Source organism: Cupressus sempervirens, chromosome 6 (genome assembly GCF_028749045.1).
Source record: "Cupressus sempervirens isolate cs-2001-9-10 chromosome 6, ASM2874904v1, whole genome shotgun sequence".
Classification (NCBI taxonomy): domain Eukaryota; kingdom Viridiplantae; phylum Streptophyta; class Pinopsida; order Cupressales; family Cupressaceae; genus Cupressus; species Cupressus sempervirens.
The window spans coordinates 394,460,519-394,475,151 of record NC_143123.1 but is presented as its reverse complement, the minus strand read 5'-3'; positions in this window follow the sequence as shown (position 1 = coordinate 394,475,151).

The following is a 14,633-nucleotide window of genomic DNA, read 5'->3' as shown; positions in this document are numbered from 1 at the left end:
TCAAAACTTATAGTGATTGAATTCAAATTAGAATATGAAGATCTCATTATGCTTCTCAGTCAGATCATGGGCCTAGTTGAAGGTACACAATTTGACAACTAGATATACTTCTTCATTGATGAAATTGAAAAAGGAAAAAGAATATTTGATTGGGCTAGGATCATAAGCGAGAAGCTAAAGTTGTGTTGGGTGGTCATTCTACACGAGGTCAATGATAGGAATCCATTGCACAATTCCTCTCTTGAAAAGCTAATCTTTTGGGATCAACTCCAAGGTTCAGTATTTGTCTTGTGACATACCAAAATTTGTTTAGTTGAAGATAAATGTGATTGTTCATGAGGAGGCCTTTTTTGGTTCTATTATGATCTCAAAATGAAGTAAAATTTGTTCACTATCTCAAAATAACACATGAAAGAATAATGTTTTTGTATTTTCTATTTTTTAATGAATGCAATTCTAACAATGCAACTAGAATGAATTCCTATTCTAACAAGGGGTTAGCAAAGAAAATAATGAAACTAAAAGAAAATAACATGAAATTGAAATCCTAATGGACATAAACTATGGAAAACAACATGTTGCGAGCTAATATTTCAAATAAATTGATAGAAAACCAATGAAAAAAGGAGCGACGCTTCCTAGAATCCACTAATGCAATCATTGATGAGAAACTTTAACAATCATATGATATTTCTCCTTTCATCAAATCACAAAGCCACAAAAAGTGCACTCCTGCGAGACAAAAAACTATGCAGACACAATTCAATGATCTCTTCTCAAGCTCGATATGTCAACAACATTCATAAATTTGTAGCAAACACCTGAACTAAAAGATCACACAATTAGAAACAATGCAATAAACCTTTGGCTCAATCACAATCTCATGAACAAAATTCACAAAATAATGACATGTTTAGTCAAGAATCACTACACTCTGAATGTGAGTGCCAAAAGCATAATTTTATTGCATAATAATGGAAACCTTTATTACATTTTACAATGGCGTGTTTATAAGAAATCATCTCCTCAATTTGTGTTGAGAATGAGAGATATTCTCCATGCAATAAAATTCTTTTAACTAATAAAATAAACTAAATATATACAATGTAACAATTAATCTAGGGCTTAGAGGGACTCCATACATATTTTATTCATTAATTGGATGCATGAGCCCTTTACATGTCAAAAACAAATAAAACATGAGAGAGAAAGTAGGAGGAAGCCTTTAGTCAAAGTGAGAGTGTCTAGATGTGCCAAAATTGGAAGCTAGTCCCTCATTAGGCATGTGTCGAAGTTAAACTACCATCAGAATGCATTCTTGATGCATGGAAAGTGTTATTTTTGGAACAACTAGTTAACTATCGGTGCAGCTCTAAATTGTGGAGCTGTGGACCTATGCATATGTGCACCTCAAAAGCTCAATTCGTCAAAAAATCAAAGTTCTCAATTTTTGAAAATGGTTTCTAGGTTTTTCTCAAATGGGGTTTTAGATCACTTTTTGTGTACATTCTTTGCCCCTTTTTGATGATTCATACCCTCTTTATAGCCAATCACTTTCATAAACTTGAACTCCTGCCTCTTCAATGTAAAATCCCAAGGCACTTGTATTGAACCTTGTCATTAATAGCTACATAAGATGAGGAACCTATTCTACTTCATGTGTCCAACCTCTGTATCTTCGACCTTTGTCTTCTTTCCAACTACCCTATCCTTCCCGATGAGAAACCAAGTGATCTAGATTATCCAAAATGATCAAATGTTTGAAACTTTTTCATATTTTTTGACAAGTTTTTCTAGGCATTTTTAAATGACTTTTTTGAAGGTCTTCTATTCAAAATATCAGGTTGAAACTTTTATTGGTCCCTAAATCTGGGTAGCTGAAGGCTTGCTATTTTAGGGACTACAATTAGATCTTCATTTCTTCTTTCCAAAAGTGTAAACAATTTTGAATTTCAAGCTCTAGGTCAAAAGTTATGACCCTGACAAGTTGAGGATGCCTTTTTTACCTACACAAAGAAGCAAATATTAGTCTGTAGAGTTGAAAAATAATTAATTAAGATGCACCCTAATGACATTGAAAGAAAAACCCTAAAAACTAGTTACTTGAAAACACCCAAAAAACCTTAATTTTAACCTTAGAAAGCACACAAACTAAAAAATAAAAATTAGCACACCTGGTGCACTTGATCGGTGCACCTAATGCACTATTTCTTTTAGCAAAACTTCATGTGTTTGGGAGGTGCACGTGATGCAGGGTTGTGTGGTGCACAAGAGGTTAATGGGAGGAAAGGTGTGTGTGTAGAGTGATGGTGCATGGCATGAGGTGGGTGCATGTAAAATGGAGGTGCATGCATGGCATAGAGTGGATGAGTGCATAGAGAAGTAGGTTTTTTTTAAATGTGTCCAACATGAAAACACATGGGATGCATAGTGCGCACAAGTGGGCATCCAATGTGGTGCACGACATGATGCTTTAAGGTGCATGTGGTGCATTATGGTGCACATAACACTTAGTGGCATGGGTGATGCTTATGAAACACATGTGTGCAGTGATGGAGGTGTGGGCGCGACACAATTTTTTTTCAAATTATGTATTTTTAATGACTTTTTTGATATTTTTAATTTTTTGGTTTTTTTAATTTTTCAAGTTTTTACTCTTTCAACTCTTTGAATTTTCTAAATCCCAAATTGTGAGTCCAAGGATCCAAAAAAAAGTAGGGGTCCCCATTCCTAGTAGGGAATGGGGTGTGTATTATGGAACCACAACAAATAGCCCCAACAAAAAAAAGAAATGACAAAGGCATTTTGTCATTTCTTCATTAGAAAATATTTTTCCAATACGTGTCCAACACCAATTGAATCATGAATATTCTAGGCTTATTTTGAGGCCTTTTACAGTGAAAACCTTAGAATCTCGAATCTCCAAGTTTAGTGTGTGTCAACTGTATCCATTTCCTTTGACATCTCCAAATGCAATCTATCAAATATCTCTGACAACTTAGAGACAATCTTCCACCCCATCCAATCCATTCATCGAGAACCTTCATGAAAGTTGTTTATCGATCCTTTGTCTGACTAGATGAGAGAATCAATTCTAAGGGCTCTTAATGCGTTGTCACTTTTTATTTGAAGTCCTCACAATATTTTGAATACTTTCTTCTCGGAGCTTGCAATGTCACCATTTGATTCTTCAATGAATCAACTTATTTAGAGTGCATATCCCTATAATCGGATTACCTTCCTCAAACCTTGTAGAATCCTTCATTCTTAATACCTTTTTTCTTTTTTCCTTTTCTTTCTGTACCTTAACCATGCTTAAACTATGTGGCCAAGACATTGTGTCATTTCTTAGATTCAATCTTTAGTGAACATCCCTTGCATTCCTCTTTTAAAACTTTTAGAAGCTCTCATGCCAAACAATGATCTTAGCAATTCCTCCGAGAAGATCCTTGTATTTGAACTAGTGGGGTTTGGACTATCCCTTGTTGCCTTCATCCTTGGTTTGAAAACACCTAAGATAATTGATCTTTAAATTTGTAAAGTGTTGAGAACTTGTCGATCTACAACTCTGAATTCAAAACTAAAAGTCCCCTATTACTATAAGTAACATTCGTTCCTCAGTCAGTATAAGAAACTAAACTAGTTAAAGTATTTTGACAAAGAAATACCTCTTCCCAAAAGTCAAAACCAAAACGTGGTTTAATGAGATATGTCAAGATAAAATCTTGATTTCACCTAACCTTTAGACTAACATGACTAAAAAAGAAAAGAAGCAGACAAAAACAAAATCCAAACAAAAAGACTTGAATCAAAGAAAGCTAACATCTAACTAGAAAGACTAAAAAGACTAAGAAAAACAAAACAAAAACAAAACTTGTCTATAGAAAACCTTAAATAATAAGAATGTGGGGTAGTTGTTAGTAGATTTCTCATTATGTGAAATAGTGATGAACCACCCCATATAGTTCTAAAAAATGTTGACTTGTCTTTGTACTCATAAAAATAAAGTTTGGACAATCTTGATTCAAATTCTGGACACAAATCACACAAAATCAAAAGTTGTGGTAACTCTTTATGACCATGATTAATCCACAAACAAGTTTTCTTACCTTTAGCATCATATTCAAATTGAAAATCATCAAACTAAGAGGGATAATGGAAAGATATCACCTAATCCAACAAGTCCCCCACCATAGGGGTACACTCACACATTGTAATTTCTCCTTCTGGTGGTCTTATCATTGTTCACAACTCCACTCACACATGGAAACATTTTAGGTTCCTTTGGACTAGAAAAATCAATCACCAGCCTTCCTTTTGAATTACAGGATTCATTACTATCATTGATCAAAATATTTTCTCCCTCATGTTCCAAAGAAGCTTGTTCAAAATCATACTTTCCCTCCATTGTAATCTCCCATGCTAACAAGAAATTGGGACAACTTTCTTCTGAATGGAATCCAAATGGATGGATTCTACATGACTTAGTTATTGCATGGTTTGATATATGTGTAGAATACCCATAAATAGACATTTCCTTAGTCAGGGATGAGACCAAATTGAGCACTCTATCCATCTCTTCTAATGAAAAATCTTGTTTTGAGGGAGGTATCTTATCATTATCCAATGAGGAATCAATATCATAGTAGGAAGAATTGGTATCTTCTTCTTGATGACTTTCTAATTCAAACATCTTACCAACCTTAGGATCTTCTACATTTCCATCACTTTTTGCAACTTCATGGAGTTTTGGAACTTCAAAATTTCTCATGTCCTCAAAATTTCTTGGCATGTCCACACTTATTGAAACATCAAAACTTGGAAGAATTTATTCATTGAATGGGAATACAAACTCCTCTTGATCATCTTCATCATTTTGTCCTCCTATAGATTTATCGCATGATTCAAACACCATTACACTAAATTGCAAAGGTTGTTCCTCCATGATTTGGGGAGGCTAATCTGAAAAGTCATTGTGCCCATATCCATTTTCACTTGGTCTGATTCCTGTAATACCATTATTCTCATTATTGATGTTACTATAAAGGCCAAAATTTTCACTCTTATTTTGAGAATAATTGTTTTGGGCGGCAAGTTGCCTTGGATGATTGCCTTGATTTCTTGAGGAATTCAACTTTATTTTGATGAGTTCATTGGACAAAAGAGACATCATGTCCTTCATGGCCTTAAATTCTATATCCATATTGTTCTCAAGTTTAGTAGGTGGAGAAGTCTTTTGTCCATAGAATATAGTCTTTTGGGGCTCATAGCCTGAATATGTAATTATTGACATTGGAGCGATACTAACCTACTTTGTGAATGTAACAACCTCTTCAAAGACCTTTTCAATGGTATTAATGTCTCTATGTGGGAGCCTTCTTAGAAAAATAGAAGTTAATGAATCTATTGTTCCAAAATAGACCTGGATGACAACCTCTTGTGTTATAATGTAAGGAAACTCCATTCTTTGATACATCCTATAGAAACGATGATTAAATTGTGAAATAGTCTCTTGAGGATCCCTCTTAATTGAGATGAACTGATGATGTAGGAGAGCTAGGTCAATATAGATCTTGAATTGTTCCAAAAACTTGCTCTCAAAAGAGCACCGATCCCTTATTGATGTTGGTGGCAGATTGAGGTACCAATTGAATTCCATTTCTCCTGAAGTGTAAGGAAAAAGGCAGCATGCCACATCCACATGTTGAATCTAGTTTTGATTATAGATCTCTTTGAAAATTTTAAGATGATCTTCTGCTATTCGTGATTCTCCATAGGTGAACCATAGGCAAAAATTTTTGGGATTTTTGGGCAAGTCATGTAATGGTCCAGTTAGGTTCAAAGGTGAACTTTGGGCATTGAAGAAAGAAATGGTGCCTAATGATGTAAATATGTGAAGTAGAATTTTAAGTGAATGATGATGATGGAATGTGTAATGTGAATGAATGGAGTTCTTGGCATCCCTTTATCACTGTGAGCTTGTGAAAGTGACTGAGTTGTAGGAACTTGTGTTTATTCTTGAAAAAATGCACCTCTAAAGAAGAAAAGTTTTTCAAAATAGCACAGCTATGCACTTGCTCAATTGTGTACCTCTAAATTTTGTGTACCATAGAGTTTTGCACACCTATATAGTTGTGGATATGTGGACCTATATACTTGTGGATCTACAGACCTATGTACCTATGAAGTTGTGCACCTGAATTTCTCAAAAACTCAAAAAATTTCCTGAACTTGTAGAAAGTGCAAAATTTTGCAAAAAGTGTAGAATTTTGAAACTTTGGCAAATTTTCCACTTTTTTCCAAGAATTAAAAGTGTGGCCCGCCTTCTAGCACCACTTTTGTTGGGCGATCATTCTGCATGAGGTCAATGGCAAGAATCCATTTAGCAATTCCTCTCTTGAAAAGCTAATCTTTTGGGATCAACTCCAAGGTTCAGTATTTGTCTTGCAACGTACCAAAATCTGCTCAATTGAAGATAAATGTGATTGTTCATGAGGAGGCCTTTGCTAGTTCTACTATGATCTCAGAATGAAGTAAAATCTATTCACTATCTCAAAATAACACATAAAAGAACAATGTTTTTGTATTTTCTTTTTTTTAATGAATGCAATTCTTAAAAATGCAACTAGAATGAGTTCCTATTCTAACAAGGGGTTAGCAAAGCAAATAGAAAAACTAAAAGAAAATAACATGGAATTCAAAGAAAATAACGTGAAATTGAAATCCTAACAGACATAAGCTACAGAAAATAACATGCTGTGAGCTAAGCTTTCGAATAAATTGGTAGGAAACCAATGAAAATAGGAGCAATGCTTCCTAGAATACACTAATGCAATCATTGATGAGATAACAATTGTATGATATTTCACCTTTCATCAAATTTCAAGGCCACAAAAAGTGCACTCATGCGAGACAAAAAGCTATGCAAACATAATTCAATGATCTCTTCTCAAGCTTGATATGTCAGCAGAATTTGTAAATCTATAGCAAACACCAGAACTAAAAGATCGTACAACTAGAAACAATGCAATAAACCTTTGGCTCAATCATAATCTCATGAACAAAATTCACAAAACAATGAGACATTCAGTAAAGAATCACTACACTCCAAATGCAAGCACCAAAAGCATAATTTTATTACATAATAGCAGCCCTTATTACATTTTACAATGGGGTATTTATAAGAAATTGTCTCCTCAATTTGTGTTGAGAGTGAGAGATATTCTCCATGCAATAAAATGCTTTTAACTAATAAAACAAACTAAATATATACAATCTAACAATTAATCTGGTGCTTAGAGGGACTCCATCCATATTTTATTCATTAAATGGATGCATTAGCCCTTTGCATGTCAAAAACAAACAAAACATGAGAGAGAAAGTAGGAGGAAGGCTTTAGTAGAAGTAGGAGTGTCTGGAGGTGCCAAAATTGGAAGCTGGTCCTTTACTAGGTGTATGTCAAAGTTAAACTACCTTTGGAATACATTCTTGATGCAGGGAAAGTGTTATTTTTGGAGCAAGCAGTTAAATGCTGACACACCTCTAAATTGTAGAGTTGTGGACCTGCACACCTATGGAGCTGTGGACTTGTGCACCTACACACCTCGAAAACTCAATTAATCAAAAAATCAAAGTTCTCAATTTTGAAAATGGTTTCTAGGTTTTGCTTAAATGGGGTTTTAGATCACTTTTTGTGTACATTCTTTGCCCCTTTTTGATGATTCATAACCTCTTTATAGCCAATCACTTTCATAAACTTGAACTCTTGCATCTTTAATCTAAAATCCCAAGGCACCTACATTGAACCTTGTCATTAATAACTACATAAGATGAGGAACTTGTTCTGCTTCATGTGTCCAACCTCTATATCTTCGACCTTTGTCTTCTCTCCAACTACCTTATCCTTCCTGATGAGAAACCAAGTGAACAAGATTATCCAAAATGATCAAATGTTTGAGACTTTTTCATAATTTTTCACAAGTTTTTCTAGGAATTTTTAAATAGCCTTTTCAGAGGTCTTCTACTCATTATACTAGGTTGAAACTTTCATCAGTCCCTAAAACTAGGTAGCCAAAGACTCACTATTTTAGGGACTAAAATTAGATCTTCAGTTCTTCATTCCAATATTGTAAATGGATTTGAATTTTGAGCTCTAGTTCAAAATTTATGACCCCAAAAAGTTGAGGATGCCTTTTTTACCTATAGAAATAAGCGAATATTAGTCTATAGAGTTGAAAAATACTTAATTAAGACACACCCTAATGACACCAGAATAAAAACCCTAAAAAATAGTTACTTGAAAACACCAAAAAAAACCTTAATTTTAACCTTATAAAGCACAAAAATAAAAAATAAAAAATAGCACACTTGGTGCACCTGATAGGTGTGCCTAATGCACTATTTCTTTTAGCAAAAGCTCATGTGTTTGGGAGGTGCGCACGATGCAGGGTTGGATAGTGTGTGAGAGGTGAATGGGAGGCACAATGTATGTAGAGTGATGGTGCATGATGTAGAGTGGGTACACACAAAATAGAGGTGTGCATGTGGTGCAGAGTGGATGAATCTGTAGAGGATCAGGGTTTTTGGAAGTGCGTGTAGCATGAAAGCATGCAGATGATGCATGGTGCGCATAGGTGGGCATCAGACGTGGTGCATGGCATGTTGCTTTAAGGCATGCATGGTGCATTATGGCATGCATGTGGTACTTAGTGTCATGCACGGTGCTTATGAAGTGTGCACACGGTGATGGAGGTGCACACGTGCAACACTTTTTTTTCAAATTTTATATTTTTTATGACTTTTTCAGTTTTTCAAATTTTTTGGTTTTTTTAATTTTTCAAGTTTTTACTCTTTTGACTCTTTGAATTTTCTAGATCCCAACTTGTGACTCCAGGGATCTAAAAAAAAGTAGGGAGTCCCCATTCCTAGTAGGGAATGGGGTGTGCATTGTGGTACCACAACAAGTTACAACTTAGAACCCTACAAAACCAAAACTAATTCTACATGGGATCCTATCTATTTTACCTACTTGCTAGATTGTATAAGAGTTTGGGACTTAAGGCCTTAGCAAAAGTTGGCAATTGACTGAGGAAATATTGGTGCAGGAATGCTATCCATAGCTTTATTTGCACAACAATAAAGATTACAAAGTTTTTTGTGATACCTTTTCCATAAAGACAGTAAGGGTATTACAAGGGACAAATAATAAGAGACTTTCATCATAAGCAGAGGCAAAGATAAAGAAGTTTGGGAGTTTGTTCATCCAATTTCCATAATTCACCTAAATTCGAGTAGCAAGGAGTATAGTTTGTCCCAAGAGACTTCCAAGATACCCACCCGACAAAGTAGTTTTGATGGAATTGGCTAGACAACTTGAGCACTATGATAGAATAATGAGAAATAAAGGTAAGATAGGGATTACCTTCTCAATAAGAATTGGCAATGATAGTTTCCCCAATTGGGTTGCCTTTATAGCTATGGAGAAGGAATTGGAATGGTATCATCTAGGGTGGTACAAAGAAAGGCAAGGATTCGATCCTAATGGTCTTATCAAGGTATCTCATGGAAATGAATTCAAGCATGTTCCCACAAAAGAGGACTGCTAGACTAATGCCAAGGATGACTTTCATGTGAGAAAGCTAGCTTTCTCAAGATTCCTAGTGAACATAATGAGAGATATCAAATGGAGAGGCCTTGATATTCTTGATCAACTAGAAGATGATGTAAATGTGTTGAGAGAAGATTATAATATAGTAGAAGGAACAGAGTTGAATCTAGTAGACTGGAATGATCATTAGGATCCTTCCTTGGAGGAAATTACAAGAGCAGTTGATTTGAATACCAAGTCATGGTATAATGAAAGATTAAGGAAGCTACAAAGAAAAAGGATTCCCCTTACTTATGAGAAGATGAAGCCAAAAGGAGGTCCAACAAAATCAATCAAATAGAAGGGTGAAAGAAGTAGCTGACAATAGAAAACAACCAAAGTTAAGAAGAGAGCCCTAGAGTTAGAGAAGAGCAAAGAACATCTGGACCCTCTAGCTAAGAGACAACATATAGTTCCATCAAGAGAGAGCACAATTGAGGCTAGGAGCCAAGAGGTCAGTTCAAGTGATAAAGGGGCCATGGTAGAGGTGAGCTCTAATTCAAAATCAAGTGGTTACAGTGAGAGCACCAAGTATTCCCCTCTCTTAGAAAACCAACAAGGAGATGATATGGCAGTAACTAGTGAAGATGAAAATGGGCTGATTGACATTGAGGCAATAAGTCAGGCACCCGAGGCCAGTGGTGATACTTTGATAGTCGAACCAAATCTAGATTTGGGGAGATGCACTACACTATTTCAATTAAGGAAAATGCTCATGGAAAGAGGTGAGGAGATAACTACCCAAATAGTGGAAGACGTCCAAGGATTAATAAAAAAGGGTGATAGAAAGAACTAAAAGCAAATGGCAAAGACGGTGGCAAAAGTAATCAAGAGTGAAAATGATGTTAATTGAAAGGTTTAGATTGCTATACCAATAGTCAATTAGGCAATGGCTAAAATTGTGGCCTAGGAATATGAGATAGTGGAACACAACTTGGGAAGAAACATGGATGATATGGAATGAGAGGAGATTCAAGATGGTATAGCTTCAATCAAAGAAAGGTTAAGGAAGGAAAATGAAAGGATCATATAGTTGGAGGCTAAGAATAAATATTGGAAAGATTGCTAGCCCATCCAACAGTTGCACCAAGAAGCCCTTCCTCAAGATAGTGGGAGCAACCTAGAAGAGATATCAACTCAGCTACATAAAATCAAGGATTCTATCCATGATACGATCTAAGATGGGAAAAATTTCTTGCCTTCATCTCCACATTTGAGTCATTGGTGACTGTTAGAAACAAGTTTAGATTATTTGAAGAAGAGTGGAAAGATTTCCTTCACATCAAAGATTTAGCTATTCATTGACTATATCCATTCATCAGACTTCTAGAGGCATATTTAGAGAGGGCCAAGTCAGTTGATGAGAGAGGATTGGGTACGGTCAAATCTTGGTTTGTCACTTTGGCTACCAGATTGAGAATTCTCAAAGAGGTATAAAAGGTAGTTGCACAACACACCCCAAGCATTGACACTTCCATTTCAACCATGATGATTGATGTTGGGATAGTGCTTGATTTTGAGGACATCAAATAAGAGGATATCAATGAGACTAGTCTTGGATCGAGATTGGATAAGCTAGGAAAGGTTGCTATCAAAAAGAAATAGTTGAACACCCTTTCTTTCCTAAATGCTTTTATTAGATTCACAAAAGAGTATGAGAAGGATCATGAGAAGACGCTACAAGTAGCAAACAACATAATAAAATTGGCAGAGCTAAAGATAAAACACACACCTTGTCCTCCCATGCAAGAATTCAATGAAAGGCTAGCTAGGTTCATTGACTTAGCTAAAAGATTGAAAGAAAAAGGGAGAGTTATATTAGAATATCATTTGATGTAAGCCCAAGTGGAAATTTCTCTATCTTCTAGGATAGGACAAGTGTCTAATTCGGATTGGCTACCATTTTGGTTCCTTCTCATTGGTTGCCACTTTTACACCTTTTTCATTGGTCCATTGATGAGTTGGCATCTTCTCATTGGCCAATGGGATGGTAACCCTTATTAGGGTCTCTAGGATTCAATCTGGATTGTCAGTTTTGCCTCTTTATCTCTACTGTTAGTTGTACTTTTTGGTCTCTATATAAGGCCATTGTCTCTCATTTGTAAGGGTCAGAGAAAATTGTTGCATAAGCTAATGCCAAAATTTTATATTTCTTTCTCATTGTTGTGACTTGTATGGTGATTAAGGGACTTTTGTATTATTGCATGGTTTCTACTTTCAAATAGTTAGAGAAAATTTCTTTTCAAGTTGTTGAAGAAAATTTCATTTCAAGTTGCTAAGTTAGAGTAAAGTAGATGGATAGTTGCATGGTAGCATTAGTAGATGTTTGATAGGAATCAATATTAGACCACTAACATCCTAGTGACTTGTTGAGAAGCCTTGTGTTGAAAACTAGTTTATTTTTTCTTTGAATCATTGCATCTATGAAGGTGAGGCCAGTGGTTAACTTTCATTAGATTCGATCCCAGTCCATTTGCTAGTCTTCCATCCATAGGAGTAGGAGTAGGATAGCAAGAAGTTTAGGACTTAGAATTTAGAAGAAGAGAGTTAGATAGATACTAGTCATAAGAACCATTCACCCTCCACCAGTATCACCTTTCCCATCAACACCATCTAGAATTCACATCGAACCACCATCTCCATTATGCCACAAAAGTCCAAGTCATCCTGAACAATTTGTGTAAGGCCACCTACGTGATTACCAGTGAATCACATCGATAAAACTAAGTGAGTATCCATAGGTGTAAGGAACATTTGAGTTATTCTCATATCCTATGAGCATTAACTTTTCAAGAGAGGAATTGTATGTTTGATACTCTGTATCAAATATCCAATTACTAATATGTTATGTAGTGATACAAAACACACATCAACATTATCTGGCACTAGAAGGAGGGCCCAAAAATTTATTTTGAGGACTTTTTGGCATCCAACTATGAAGAAGAATGGTACTCCCTAGATCAAATCAGCCTAGATAAACTTGAAGAACACTTCAAGACCACATTGTAGCAAGTTTATGCTCAACTATTTTGGAGGAAAGTGAGAACACTAGAGAGTACCTAGACACCATTGACATGCTAAATTAAGAAGAAAGGATAGCAAGAGTTATTGAAATTAGGATTCAAAGGAGGTTGGAACGTCAAAGAGAATTGGAAAGGAAGATTTAGAGAGAAAGGAAAGCATAAAGCCAAGCTTAAGCTATTGTTGAAGAAAACTCAAATTAGAGAGCCAATCAAGCTGAGATTATTTTCAAGCTAGATAGAAAGATTGGGTCTTTTTTCCCTCAAAAGATTTGAGAGACTGATATTGGATAAGATGAAGAGGATACTAAGAAATACACCAAACCAAGAGGAGGACTTACTCGTGTCAAAATTTCATAAGAAATTAAGGAATCATTGGGTAGCTAATACCTCAAATTTATCTAGCCCCTTGAGTAGCCAACTAGTCCAAGCTCAAGTTAATCCACTAGTTTAGGCTCAAGAAAATCAACCAATGATGGCTCAACCACTATGGATTTGAAACAATGCCTCACCCATCTCTCTCCAACAATACCATGATCTACCAAAGAATTTGGTGGTATTATGCTCTAAGTTTTCTATCAATGACCCTAATTTTACAATAGAGGAACATATCAAGGTGTTTGAAGAGGCATTATGCAATAGAATAATTCAAGAGGAGGATGTCACATGTAAGCTTTTCCCTTATTCATTGGGAGAAGAACCTTATTACTAGTTTGTCAATTTTCTAGCATCATCAATAACGAGATGGGTTCAAATAGAGAAGCCTTTGTTGCAAAATTTGGCATGCCCACCACACCACTAGAGTTACATAAAATGTTTGTGGGAATAAGGGGACATGATAGAGAATAAATAAGTTCCTTCAATGATTATTTGCATAAGGTTTACATGAGATTGCAAGCCCTTTACACAATGACAAAAGTTGGTGCATTGGAAGCATACTATAGTGCCTTAGACAACTAGATAGCTAAGTTCACAAGGATGGAAAATCCCACTCCCACAATGTTAACAAAGGCATACACCAAAATAATTGAGATAGGAAAGCAATTGGGCCAACAAGGAATAGAACCCCTAGGTTAGATATCAAAATAATCTAGTTTCACAGCTTTCATACCAAGCACCTACAAATTAGTTAGTAGTACATCAGAGAGCTCCATTATCTCAAGCACCACCATCAATGCTAGTTTACCTAAAAAGCACAAGTTCATCCACAAGAACACAAGAAGAAAAGGATGATATGAAGGAAATAATTTACCAAGTCAAGAAGTTGTCTACAAAAGTCACATATTTGAGAAATCAAAACAACCAACTCCAAAGTTCCCAAAGAAATAATCAAGGAAATAATTACTAGAGTCAAGGTGGAGGTTATCAAGGAGGGTATCAAAGAAACCATCAAGAAGGTGGATACCAAATAAACTACCAAGATGGAGACTAGAAAATAAATAATCAAGGTGGCAGTTATCAAAGGAACTACCAAAGTTCAATAACTATTAGGGTAACAAGACGTCACAAGACCAAGGATACACCAATTAGTCTAACCAGAAGAGGAGTTGGAATACAAGCCCAAACAATGGAAATGTGGTGTCACCACTTGATAATTAGGCTCTAGCAAATAGTAAACTAGTAGACATGATATTCTTAGTTGAGTTTTCCATGCCCAGACCTTGTAGATTCCATGAGACTAATCAACATTTGAAATTAGGGTGTATAGAATTCAAGAGAGAATCTAACCTATTTCATAACATAATAGATGAGTCAAATAATGAGGAAGATGTTAAGGTTATAGGTTATGAAATTATCCCATACTCAAGATATGATCAGTGTCTCACTTTTGAGAAGTTTCCATTCTTGCCAAAATTTGAAGCATATGAAGAACACCAGGGGAGATTTCCTCCTGAGTCAATGAATGGTCCAGTTGATGAGGTAGTGGATTAGAAGGGATATAACCATGGGTCAAATTTTTCTTTCCT